The sequence below is a fragment of the Triticum aestivum genome, chromosome 3B (assembly GCF_018294505.1).
Source record: "Triticum aestivum cultivar Chinese Spring chromosome 3B, IWGSC CS RefSeq v2.1, whole genome shotgun sequence".
NCBI lineage: Eukaryota > Viridiplantae > Streptophyta > Magnoliopsida > Poales > Poaceae > Triticum > Triticum aestivum.
In genome coordinates, this window is record NC_057801.1 from 818557320 (window position 1) to 818570202 (window position 12883).

The 12883-nt window shown below is 44.4% G+C and overlaps 1 pseudogene; it reads left to right on the plus strand.

Moving 5' to 3' along the window:
* Window positions 1-8200: 8200 nt before the first annotated feature.
* Window positions 8201-8907, plus strand: LOC123066836 (endogenous alpha-amylase/subtilisin inhibitor-like; annotated as a pseudogene).
* The last annotated feature ends 3976 nt before the right edge of the window (window positions 8908-12883 follow it).

Here is a 12883-nt window from a genome sequence, read left to right on the forward strand (position 1 = left end):
TTGCGACAAAGCTGTGAGTTTTGGGATGCATGCAAGGGGTGGCGGGCGCGCGGAATTGTGTTGTAGCAGGCTGCAGCTCGCTCAGGTCAACACTCCGTCTTGTCTCTTTATTTCGTATCTATTTCTTGGGACGAAGCTATGGGAAAGAGATTACGTGTGAGATTGAGGTGGAACAGTTAAACAGGGTTGCATCAAACGGTCGTGTCGTGACCACCAAAAATTTGGGCCGACCGAATGGCGCCTAGCGTCCGTCTTCTCTCTTTCTTTTGATTTGTTTCCTCTATATGGTGCGTGTTTCTGTCGTAGGCGACGCATACAACAACGGTGGCCAAGGCCCAGGTGTCGAGCCCCTAATCCATGTTCATTTCCATGTCCCTGGTGGTGGTGAGCTACTCTGCCAGCACCCTCCTAGTTATTCTTTTCCCCCGACCTTGATGTGTTTGACGATGCTGTTGAAGAAGGACCTGATCGTTGGCTGCGGTGCTTCCCCACCCCATAAGGCCTAATTTGGTCGCAAGGAGAAAATATCCTACGGCCACGGGGGATTTCCACGGCCATCGGGGACCCTCACGTTCCATCACGGCGAGATCACCATTTCGGGTTTGGATCACAGGAAGTAGGGGAGGTGAGGAAAATGCTAAAGGTAGCGCTCAGGTGAAGGAGATCGCTATACGGTATGTATGCTTTACCCTGTCGCCTCCCGCACACCAATTGGTGGCTTTTCTCCCCGACGACTTTAGGCATGGATTTCCAACCCGGGGAAAGGACGGGGATCGGGACAGAATATTCACAGCGAGCGATCGACCAAATGTCGTGGTAGTTTTCCACGGGCCGATTATCCTTGTGTGCTATGCACCCTGGATTTTAGCGGGGATCGCCCCGGGATAACGAGCTACCAAATGAGCCCTAAGAGAGCCTTGTTTTCCCTTTCATTCTCCCATCTACGCCTTCCTCATTGGCTATTCCATTGGATGATTTGCTCTCTTGATTATTCTCTACTCTGATCAGCGATGGCAGATACTACTCTTACCCCATCAAGGAGAGCTCCAGTTAGGAACTCAAGCTCAAGTACAATGGCAAGAACAGGAACACCTTCCACTCATGTCCAGCATTTGCAATAGCTGCGCTAAAATAATGCACTATCCCTTTTCTAAAATAAGGCAATATGAGATGCAGTTCTACTAGAAATCTAGAATAGGGATCACGAGAAGTCGAAGCGCAAGAACGACTGCGAGGTAGGGCCTTCACGGGTCAAGGAGGAGGATGCATGCCCCTCCAGTGTGGTCAACCTATGTTCCGGCGACGAGAGTGACATGTCCGACGAGAGTTACATGTCCGATGAAATTTACGGGGACAACCTGTAGTGTTTCTAGTTTAAGTTTGCATGTAGTAGTTGAGCTATGTTTGTATTTTGCATGTGCTAAACTTTGAATGTTTGGAACTTTGGATCGAAGTATGAAATATGGTCGAAGCGTTTGAATATTTGTTTAAAAGAAATGAGGTTTTGCTGTTTCGGGTGTCCTATTTAGGGCAGCTGTTGAACACACGGAATTTTCCGTGTCCTAGAAAGCACTTTTTAGTGCCCAAAAATTTAACCCACACACATTTTGTTCAATGGGTGGAGAAAGCTCCACCCATTATTCCCCTCCTCTGCCTGAGCTAACATCGGTTAATGATTACTTTTGGGGGGAATGGGCGAGATAGCAGAGAATTTATATGCCATTTCTTGCTGGAGTCAGTGTTATGCAGATTTTAGATGAGTGTTTCAGCCGATGATTGTCTCACGAGTCTCCTCGATTACCTGTTATAGTGGTTTGGGCACTGAATTTTGTGTAGCTTCTCCCCCAGGTTTATCTACACACATAATTGGGGAGAAGTGTAAATTTGCGACCAGATACTGTGCACTGTGGTCAGAATTCTGAAGCATATTCTTCTCCCTGATTGTAAAAGACCAAAACTTGTTGGTTGAATCAGTCATCTGCTAGATTGCTGCTGCCTGCTGCTACTATGAACAGAGTGGAAAGACCCTCGGAAAGCAGGAGCTTCTGTGTATGCATCATTAATCGACTTTTTTTATGCGCATGCTCCTCTTTAACTCATTTGTATGAAGTTCACGACGGCAATTATTTCGGTTTTTCCTTGTTTGTTGTCGGGGGTTGGGTGCGACATATGCCAACGGATGGCTTATCATGGTGGGAGCGAGTAGAACGTCGCCGCTGCCTGGAAGCGGGATGAGGCGTAGACACGAACACCGGCGTACTTTACCCTGGTTGGGGGCTCTCCTTGGAGATAATACCCCTACTCCTGCGCTCTGCAGGTTCTTCGCATGATCACTAAGGCACAAGTGATACAAAGGTGCTCCTTGAGCTGTCTGCTAGAGGTAGGAGAAGGCAAGGCTAGCTCTCTCCTGCTCTAGGGGAGTGTCTAGTTCTAAGGAAGTGGGAACCCTTTGCATGGGTGCCCTGGGGGTTTATATAGGCCTACCCCCAGGGGTACAATGGTAATTCGGCCGGGCGCTGGGCCCGGCCTTCAGTGGCTCCGGCCTCCGGCTTCTTCGCCGACTATTGGGGCCCGCCGCTTGGTGGGCCCTGCCGGCTGGTCTGGTACGGAGCCGACAGGCGGGTCTGGTCGGCGGCTGCTCACTGTAGCCGTGCTGCTAATGACGCGGGCTTGGTCAGCTCAGTGTGGCTACAGTCCTGCCGCCTAGCAGGAGATCACTTTAGCCACATCTAGTCTCATCAGGTTAATGGCATGCTTGCTTCGAGGCAAGGGACGGCCGCCTGCTGGAGGCCGGCCCTCCTCATGTCCGACTGGTTCGGCATCCAACGTGTTTTGTGGTGTCACTGCCCGATAGGGCCCGCAGCCGGTGGGCCGTACCGACAGGTCGTCGTGGGGAACAGGGCTCCGCCTGTGCGGAGTGACGTCAGGGGGGAAGTGACAACAGTGACACGCCAGGCGGAGATCTCCGCCTGTACAGGGCACTGTGGCCACGCCCAGCCCGGGATTCGGGAGCGAGGGGTAGCCACGATCTATCTCGTCCTCTTGATGGTGGCACAAACTCTGAGGGCGCCAGGTGGCCGCCCTCTCTGGGAGCCGGCCTACTGGAGCCGGCCGCTCGTAGTGCCGTCTGCTAGTGATTGGCCGTCCTCCGGTGGCCGGCCTTTGAGCCAGCCGGCCCTCGGAGGGCGGAGATTCGGCTTGGGTCACTACGGGGCGAAGCTGGCCCAAAGTTTTGTCATGTTCAGGGACTCGGGTGAGGCTACCCGTGGCCCATTACTCCGACATTTGTAGTAATCCATCTTTTTATAATGTCCAATTTATTAATGATTGTATGGAATTAACAAAGAAGTGTAATGGAGCGTATGCAGAATGGAGTAGCATTCAAATAGTGGACTACCGCAACCAACAATCGCTACACACGAGTATCGCCCCCGGCAATCCCTATTAACTGCGCAGGTCTCTTAGTAGCGACGTATCGCATACTGCCACCGCAAGCTTCAAAGTTAATAGGGGACGTTTCTTTCACCCTATTCTGCACTGGGGTTGAAAAAGTTCTAGAACCTTTCATGTCCATTTTTTTTTGTTTCCATTCGATTTTCTACAGCTTTTACTTTCCATTTATTTTCAATTTCATAAACAATGTTTATTATCAAGCATTTTTGTATATCATGAATTTTCTGAAATCGCAATTTTTTTAAATTTGTCAACATCTAATATTTCATGAATTCATAGTTTTTTCCGAAATTTATGAACATTTTTAACAAACTTAAAATATTTAAATTTTGGGAGTCTTTTTTCAAAAATCATGAACATTTTGAATTCATGAACATTAGTTTATCCACGAAAAAAAATTGGCAAACATTTCTCTAATCCATGAACAATATTTGATTTCATGGACATTTTTATTTTGAATTCATGAACACTTTTTGCAAAACTGTGAACATTTTTTATATTCACAAAAATATTTTTCAAATCATGAACATTTTTTAACTGGCACACACTATTTTCAAAATCATGAAAAAATTCAAATTCATGAACATTTTGTCAAATTCGGGAACTTTTTCTGAATTAATAAATAATTTCAAAATTCAGAATTTTTTGAAAATTCATGAATATTTTTTGAATTCGTAAACATATAATATTTTTATTCATAAGCATGTATTTTTTTATTTTTTCGAAAAATCATGAATATTTTTTGAATTCAACTATTTTTTTATTCATAAGCATGTATTTTTTTTGTTTTTTGAAAATATCTTAATACGAAACCAACCAAATAAGAAACAGCAGAAAAGAACCATTGAAGAAAGGCTATTTAAGTACTAATTGTTTAACTCTATAGGTCGTCCAATTTAGTTTTTTTTGGGGGGGGGGGGGGGGGTGTCAAGGGTGCGCAAGTCAGGGAGTATGAGCTCTCAACCCCCATTCCCCAGTAATGCACGTGTCACTTGCCCATTAGCCTATTAGAATCGTGTTCATGAATAGGGGATTACGTAGTACTTCCTCCGTTCCGATTTACTCATCGTGGTTTTAGTTCAAATTTAAACTAAAACCATGAAGTGTAAATCGGAACGGAGGGAGTATGTTTCTGGAAGCCTCGGCTTGTGATGGACTATCTATACATTGTTTTATTAATATCCGGAAAAGGAACCTCTACATAGTTCTAACCTGCTTCATAAAATTTCTCAACTGCACAAGAAGGGAAAAAACATGAAAAGGTTGGTCACTACGTTGCCTTCGGATTCATGAACTCTAGCCATTCATTGGTCAGTTGATTGATTAATTGATTGTCATAGCAGCTTCCAGGTTTAGATTTTGGGTCCAGATAATGCCCACACGTGTGGCATGCTAGACATCCGTTCACGCACTGTGTGTGACGTGAGCAGAAGGCAACCCACACGGGTTGTGTATGGGCGAACATTAGAATTGCCCACACGTGCAGGCGCAGGTACTTCGTGCCATACGCCCAACAAGTACCACTCATCTTCATCCCGCGCGTGTGGCATGAAGCAAAAATGCCCACACGTCCTCGCGCAACTATGTTAGGTACCCGCGGGATAACGATTTAGTTGCCATCCGGGATGGCAAATGTAGTTGTAAAAGCATGGTAACTCTATCTGTTTTGGTTAACTATAATTGTCATGTCTAATTTATGGTAGTTGCCGCGTATAAACAAACCATAGTTGCCATGTGTGATTAACCACTTGCCACATATGGTCAAACAGTAGTTGCCATGTGTGTTTACCGAGTTGCCACATCTGGTCCAACCATAGTTGCCATGTATGGCTAATCACAGTTGTCATGTGTGTTTATCTGGTTGCCACGTACGCACAACTGCAGTTGCCGTCTAGCAACGAATCATAGTTGCCATATATATTTACCTAGTTGCCATGTACGCGTAACTGCAGTTGCCATCCAATAATGTACGCGTAAAAACAGTTCGCCCACACGCGAATGGACTAGGTGGTGGCTGTGTGGGCAGAAACTAGTTCGCCCACACAGCATGCTGTGGGGCGTGTGGGCGAACTCTCCAACGCCCACACACCAGCCCCGTCCTACGTGGCACGCAAATTCTGCCTCAATCTATCAAGATTCGTGCAAACTCGACTGGACGATGATCCACGCGTGTGGGCGAGTTGCAAAACTGCCACACGTGTGGGTGTTATCATTTAGGTAGATTTTTGACTTGAATTTAGGGTGCGTAGTGTCCCCCTTCACTATTAACACAGTTTGGGTTGTAGCTTGAAATTTGATGATGAATTATTCCCTTTTTAAGCCATTGGCGTTGAGTGATTTTATACGCTCTATGTATATTCCCTTTCTATATTGGCCTGATGAGGATCATAATTTAAATGATGTAAATGAATGTTTCATTTATATATGCAAACGAAGCTGTAGTTTTTGTTGTTTAAATGGTACTTATGATATTTTTTTTGAGGTCAAGTACTTATGATACTTTTTTAATTAATCATCTCATACGCTACTTCTGCAACAATGCAGAAGTATTAAGGCTTGCTTTCAGGATGGTGAACCGTAATGTGTCAAAGTTACTTTATAATCCTTTGTGAATACGGTATTTGCGGAACTAAAGATGGCTTGGTTAAACAAACAATAAGATGTGAAAAACTAGTTGGGTAAGGTACAGTATCGTAATCAACTCAAATGCCATACATTTACCAAGTTCATCTTGTTTCTTTTACTATTCTATTTTCATAATATACAATGGTATCGACAGCTAACCTCGAATTACCCTCCCGTTGATCCCGGCACTGAAACAGGAGTTATCCTAACCGAGCACTTCCCGTCAATGGGTTTGGCTTAACGCCACTCATGGTGTACCACTCTGTTGAAGAAAATAGTTGAGTATATCGCAGTTAAGGGGTTTTGGGATCCCAAAACTAAATATGTTTGTATGTACGTGCCACTTTTATATGTACAACAAGCCATATAATATTTTGTCTTAATGGTCTATAATTTATTTCCATTTTGCCTCTGATACAATTTTACAATGATCTCCTAGGACCAGTTAAATCAGCCAAACGAAAAATGTATGCATACACATGAGGACTTGTTTCGTAATTTACTTTGTTGCGACACCAAAATTTTAAAAAAACTGGTCCCCAAGTAAACTGCTAGAAAATTTCAACTAATTTGAGTTTATCTTTATTTTTAGGGAACATAAATTAGTAATATTATCATATACCAGATTCAGATTAAATTTATTTACAATGTGCTTGGGAGGAAGATGAGAAGACGTGGATGCTGGCCGTGCCATTGATGGAGATGGAAGCCATGCGGAGGAGATCAAGAGCATCAACAACCTCTTGGCCCCGCTCGATGTTGTTGCGGCCATCAACATCAACAACATGGACCCTCTCGCGAGGCAACTCCTGGAGTACCTGGGCTAGGGTTCTCTCTAGAAGAAGAACATGCTGCTGACCAATATATTGAACGAGGATGAGAAGGATGACAACGATGGGGGAAGAAAAGACGGTTACCACCACGAGTGAAGATGACTATGACAAATCCAAGTGATGTGCATGAGAATCATAAGGTATGTGTTAGTTTGTAACATATAATTGCCTGGACCATTGCTCTCTATGTTTACATCATCGAGTTACATTGCAGTTGAAGTGAATTCCATTTTTTTCCAAAATTTTGCAGGTTATCCTTTACATATATGAAAAATATGATATACATTATATTCGCAATCAGAATAAATCTATACATGTGAAATTTAATATGCATTGTATTCATAAGGGTAAGCGGAAAAAAATGAAAAGCCTATGGCAATGCACGGGCGGGCGTTCTACTAGTATCAATTAATGTGGTCCACCTACAGTCACATAATTCCTTAGATTTCAGATATAGAAAATTCTTTATTGATAATAATATCATTAATAAATGCATGATTCTATATTTCATTAATAAATGGAGCATTGTATATCTCCCTACCTCTGCACACAGAATAAATTGGTCAAAAAAAATCTATGCCACAAATGATGCTTATCTACAGAAAATAGTGTTGCGGAAAGAACCAAACCTGTAACATTGAATGAGGTCGACCTACAATCACATATTTCTTTAGATTTTTGGTACACATAATTCTTTCTTGATAAAACTTAACATTAATAAATGGAGATTGTATATCCAACTATCTATATGTGCTATCTATACGCAGAATAAAGAAACAGATTTCATTAATAAATGGAGCATTGTATATCTCCCTACCTATGAACACAAAATAAATTGATTGAAGAAAAAAAGTCAATGACAGGAATGAGTCTTATCTAGGGAAAATATTGTGGCACAAAGATACGAACCTAGGACATTTAATCAGGTCCACTTACGATCATTAATAAATGGAGGATTATATATCCAATAATATATATGAAAGAAAAAACATTTCGTTAATAAATTGAACATTGTATATCTTCCTACCCATGCACACACAATAAATTGACCGAAGAAAAAAATCTATGACACTAATGAGGCTTATCTACAGAAAATATTGCGGCAGAAAGAACCAAATCCAGGACATTGAATGAGGTTACAATCTTGAACTACTACTATGCATATCTTTTCTACTTAAATGCTAGCAATTAATTGTTGCTCACCACAGACCGCACTATCTATATAATCCTACTATCTGGATGCCCCAAGCAACAACATCAACTTATTGTAAGTTAATACTTTCATAGACATGGAGCGCTTTTGTTTCTTGGTCATCCTCTCACTCTCTGGCTTGGCTGTTGCCTTGCAGCTGACCACCCCGTGCAACGCTGCGCAAGCTCAGCCACCACCGGTCTACGACATAGATGGCCACGAGTTAACAGGTAACAACATGTACACCATCATGGCAGCGGATCGCAATCTGAGCGACCATTGTGTCTCCGCTGGCTCATTTCGGAGGGAGGAATGTCATAAGCATGCGACCCTGACACCGTGCAAGCAATTGGGCGGGACGCGAGGCGTGCATGTGTCGATCAAGCCGGCGGAGGCGAGCGATGGCTCTCTGGCAAGGGAGCGTCAATCCGCCTCTCGACCAACGTCGTGATCGAATTCAAAGGCGTGGTCACCTGGTGCAAGCACCATCTCCAGTGGTACGTCCATGGAGAGATCACGAACCAGACGCATGTGACCGCCAGCTGCTTCAGAGGGATGAAGGGATGCCAGCCGTCGGCAGGCACATGCAAGGAACAGAGTTTCCTGTTCCGCATCGAGAGGCACGAGAACGTATACAAGCTAACGTCGTGCTTCCATGCGCCGTGTCGTGATCTGGTGTTGTTCGAATACGCCGGCCAAAGGTGGCTGACCGTAGAGAAAGATGGGCGTGAGCCTCTGGCGGTCGTGTTCAAGAAGTTCCCTCTCGCCAGCTTGCCACCTGCGAGTGCTCCCCAACTAGGCTAGTGTGTATGCTACTGTGTATGTGTACTTGCTTGACCGTTCGATGCGAGGAATAAATTTCAAGTAGAAGCATGAAACTGTCCTTTTTTTGCTGGTCGTCCACGGTATTGCTTTCTCTTATAAGGTCGTCATTGTTAGGGTCCCAACTCCCAACTGCTAACCGATCAATGGCGCTGAATTACAGTGTTTGAGTAGCTAATTTGAGGTGCAAATTGCAGCAAGCAAGAGGATGGAAGGAGGAAGCCTCCGTTGCGGTTTGGATGATCCAGGCCCGGTTACCTACAGGCCAGGCCCATGCGCAGGTCCAGTTAGGAGATGTTAGTATAATTCTGATATCGGGTTCGTTCAGGAAGGTCTGGCGGCACCCTCAGGCGCCACCGCGTCGGTGTCGACCAGGCCGACAGTGATTTCTCCTGATCCCAACCGTCACCTCTGGCGCTCCAGAGCTCGCCATCATACTGTCCACCACCCTGTGCCAACACGGTCTTGAAGCTTCCAAGGTCGTCTCAACACGGCACCGTGAAGTGGGGCCTGCACAACAAAGAAGAGGAGCTGAGACTAGAGCAGCAGCACCGTCGGCACATGAGAGGGCCCAACCTCCACCGTCAACGACAGTAATCAACCAGACGCAACAGTAGGATCATATATACCAGGCCCGTGGGCCCATAGGCCCTGACATGCCCCTAAAGCTCCCGCCGTCTGCTGCAGAAGGCCGCCATCAGCACCGCAGTCCCCTTTCCGAGCTGCTCCTCCTCCCTAGCTCGTAGCAAGCGTCAAAGCCATGCCGGAGCCGGCCCGCGAGGACCCATATCTGGGCCGAGAGCGCGCCATCGAACACCGCCTCCTGGTCGCCGGGCCGCCTCCCAACCGAGCCTCACCGCCGCCGTCCCCTGCCCCGGGAAGGAGAGCTACACACGGGTATAAAAGGTCCCGCCGCCGCAGACACCACCCGCGCCAGATCCGGGGGCGCCGCCGTCAGCGGCGATTGGGGGGGGGGGGGGGGAGGAGGGAGGCCGAAGGGAGGAAGTATGTGCGCCGCCCCGGCCGCCTCACGGGGAGGCGGTGCTAGGATGGGTTCGGGATGCGTTGTGTTAGAGGACGCTATATGAGAGGCAAGATGTAGGCTTTCGTGTGTAGGCTCCATGGCACCTGGCGTGCGTAGCCAGAGGAGTTTGTGTGTGTGCAGTTTGTGTGTGCGAGCTATAGAGTGCCAAAAGATGGCGACTGGCCGTGAGGGGGGCCAGGAGCTAGAGATGCAGCTGGTGTGTTGCCGAGACGAGTTTGAGCTCGAAGGATAAGAATCGCCTTTCGTGCGGCAAGGGGCCGTTTATGCGGTGAGGCGTTTGTCGCCGGAATAATTTGTGTCCTGTTTTCTTCGAGAATACGAGTTCATGACTCCTCCCCTTCCTTTCTCTAGCTCCCCTTCCCCACAATTGTGAATCCACTCCAATCGAATATTGAATAATCAAATTCTTCAATTCAAATTCAACGTTTTTGATATCCTAAAAAATGTAGATTAATCCAACAAGGACAAGGAGAGAGTCCCATTCTACATGTCAATACAATCAACAATGAAATTTCTAGTAAAATGAAAATCCGTCGACTTTATAAGTCGTGAGGGTTCAAGTCCCTCTATCCCCAAATCCACAATTATTCCCTAACTATATTATTTATCCATTTCCATTGTGGCTCACATTTTTCTACCGTTAAGTTTGATGACTTCTCACTCTGATGGCTTCATAACATACTTAGCAAACCTAGTAAGGGATTTTGTACCTAACTAGCAAAAGAGCCCGTGCGTTGCAACGGGAGAAAAAACATAACAACACTCTTAACCCAACAACCATCACACAATAGGTCCATCTCCTTTATATTTGCGAGGCATCATATTTGTGTTGCCGCTTATCCTCCTTCTCACCCTCGCCGGCGATGGCCTAGGTGTTCACACAAAACAACAAAAAAACGTGTTTGAATATGGTTAATCTTAAGGCGTCTCTCTCTCCCTCTCTCCTCCCTCGCCCCCCCCCCTCTCCCTCTCTCTCTCTCATTCTCGCAATGAGAAATCTGTTGTTTTCCACTGCGACATTTCTCAAAGGTATGCATGTGTAGTTATTGATGTTTTCTTTTGCCTATATGGTTATACTGGGGTGTTTATTTGCAATCCGGATCGCCGCCGATACGAAAGAAAAACGGATCTTGCGCTAGAAATTATAAGTTTGCTTTCAAAACAATATTTTAAAAATATTTAACAGGTAAAATTAACATCATATTTAGATTCCACACATTTTTCTAATAAAATTTCATATATAATATGTTAAAATCGAAGTTACGGTTTAAAAGATACGAATAATTTAGAAAATCATTTGTTTGATTTAAATCTATTCCACAATAATATTAAAAATACTTAATAGGTAAAAATAATCTCGTATTCATATTCTACATATTTTTCTAATCAAATTTCATATATAACATGTTCAAATCAGAGTTACGATTTAAAAGATATGGATGATTTAAAAAAGTATTTGTTTGACTTACATATGATCCGCGGATGAATTACCTAAAACGTCAGGGGGGGTTTCGAAAAACGTAAAATAACGGTTCGTGTGTGACTTAAATCCGGACGGCAGGTTGATTTCAAGAAAACACGGAGACTTTTGTATAAAATACGAAAAAAAAACGATTCATTTTGACTTAAAACAGGACTGCGGGTTGACTTCTCTGACATAGAAGTACTTTTCTAAAAAATGCCATTACGGACGAAAGAAACCCAATTTGCTTTATTATTAGGTAAAGATTTGTCCGTCCGTCTGAAACCCATTATTGTCAAAGAAAAGGGTTGATTATTCGGTTCAAGTGATGGTGGGGAAGAAAGAGGAGTGGGTATGTATATTTCTGGTGCCACTTGACTAGCTTGATAGAAAGAGGAATACGTACTAGCTTGCTAAGGTGGTTAGTACTTATGTATGTACCTGCCTAACTCATCGATCCATGTGATAAACAATATTTCAAGTCAAAGCGTGAGCTATTGTCAATCTGGTCAAGAGTTGCACGCCTCTTATGCTTGTTTATCTAGTCCTATAGTTTTTCTTTAATAAGATATATATCCATTAACCAACATGTGCAGCAAAGTTGCTAGCAACCAAACATGAAACAAAACCTGGGATATGCTCCATCGAAAAAGTGATGGGCATAGAAGCACGATAACCATGCTGCACTAAAGCGTCGGCTACTGAATTACATGCACGGCGGCAAAACACAAATTCAAACGAATCAAAATGGATGATGCAATTGCTTCGGGCTTCCCAGAACAGAACTCTCAGCTCTTGTTTGTCAGAATCTTCTGAGTTGGGGGGCTTGCACCAGAGATATGGAATCTGACTCCAGAATGATTTAGTGGACACCACAGCTAGCCACACCCTCAATCGCCCCAAGACAAGCCATGTCCTCAGCCTGCAATACACTCTTAACATGTGCAATTTTACCTGCCCCGCTGCACAAAACTCATCGGTGTCCGGTCGCAGAATATAGCCAAAAGCCCCATCAGCGGAATCTGTCTTGAAGGCCGCGTCAAAATTTACCTTAATGAAATCCGGCTTTAGTTTCTCCCATCTTGGCCCAGGACTAACACATTCAGCGAGAGTGCGGAAAGATGCAGGTTCCATTGATGCATAATAACAGTGGCAGAAAAACTAAATTAATGATCAATAGGTTTGGATAAACAATTTAGGAAGGATTTTCTCATACTGACACAATACAAGGACAAAGCATATGTGAAATCTATCCTTCCATAAATCGTAATTAATCCTTGTATCGTTTGTTGGATTATGTTTATGTCTAACTTTCTTGACCAAACTGTGAGCGTGGAACTTTATGAGATGAAATAGAGAAAGACACAAGATAGAATAGAACTTAAAACGATAACTGAAGTGACTCGTCTTCGAACTAATAGAGAAAACAGAACGTGAAATAGCAGCAGAAA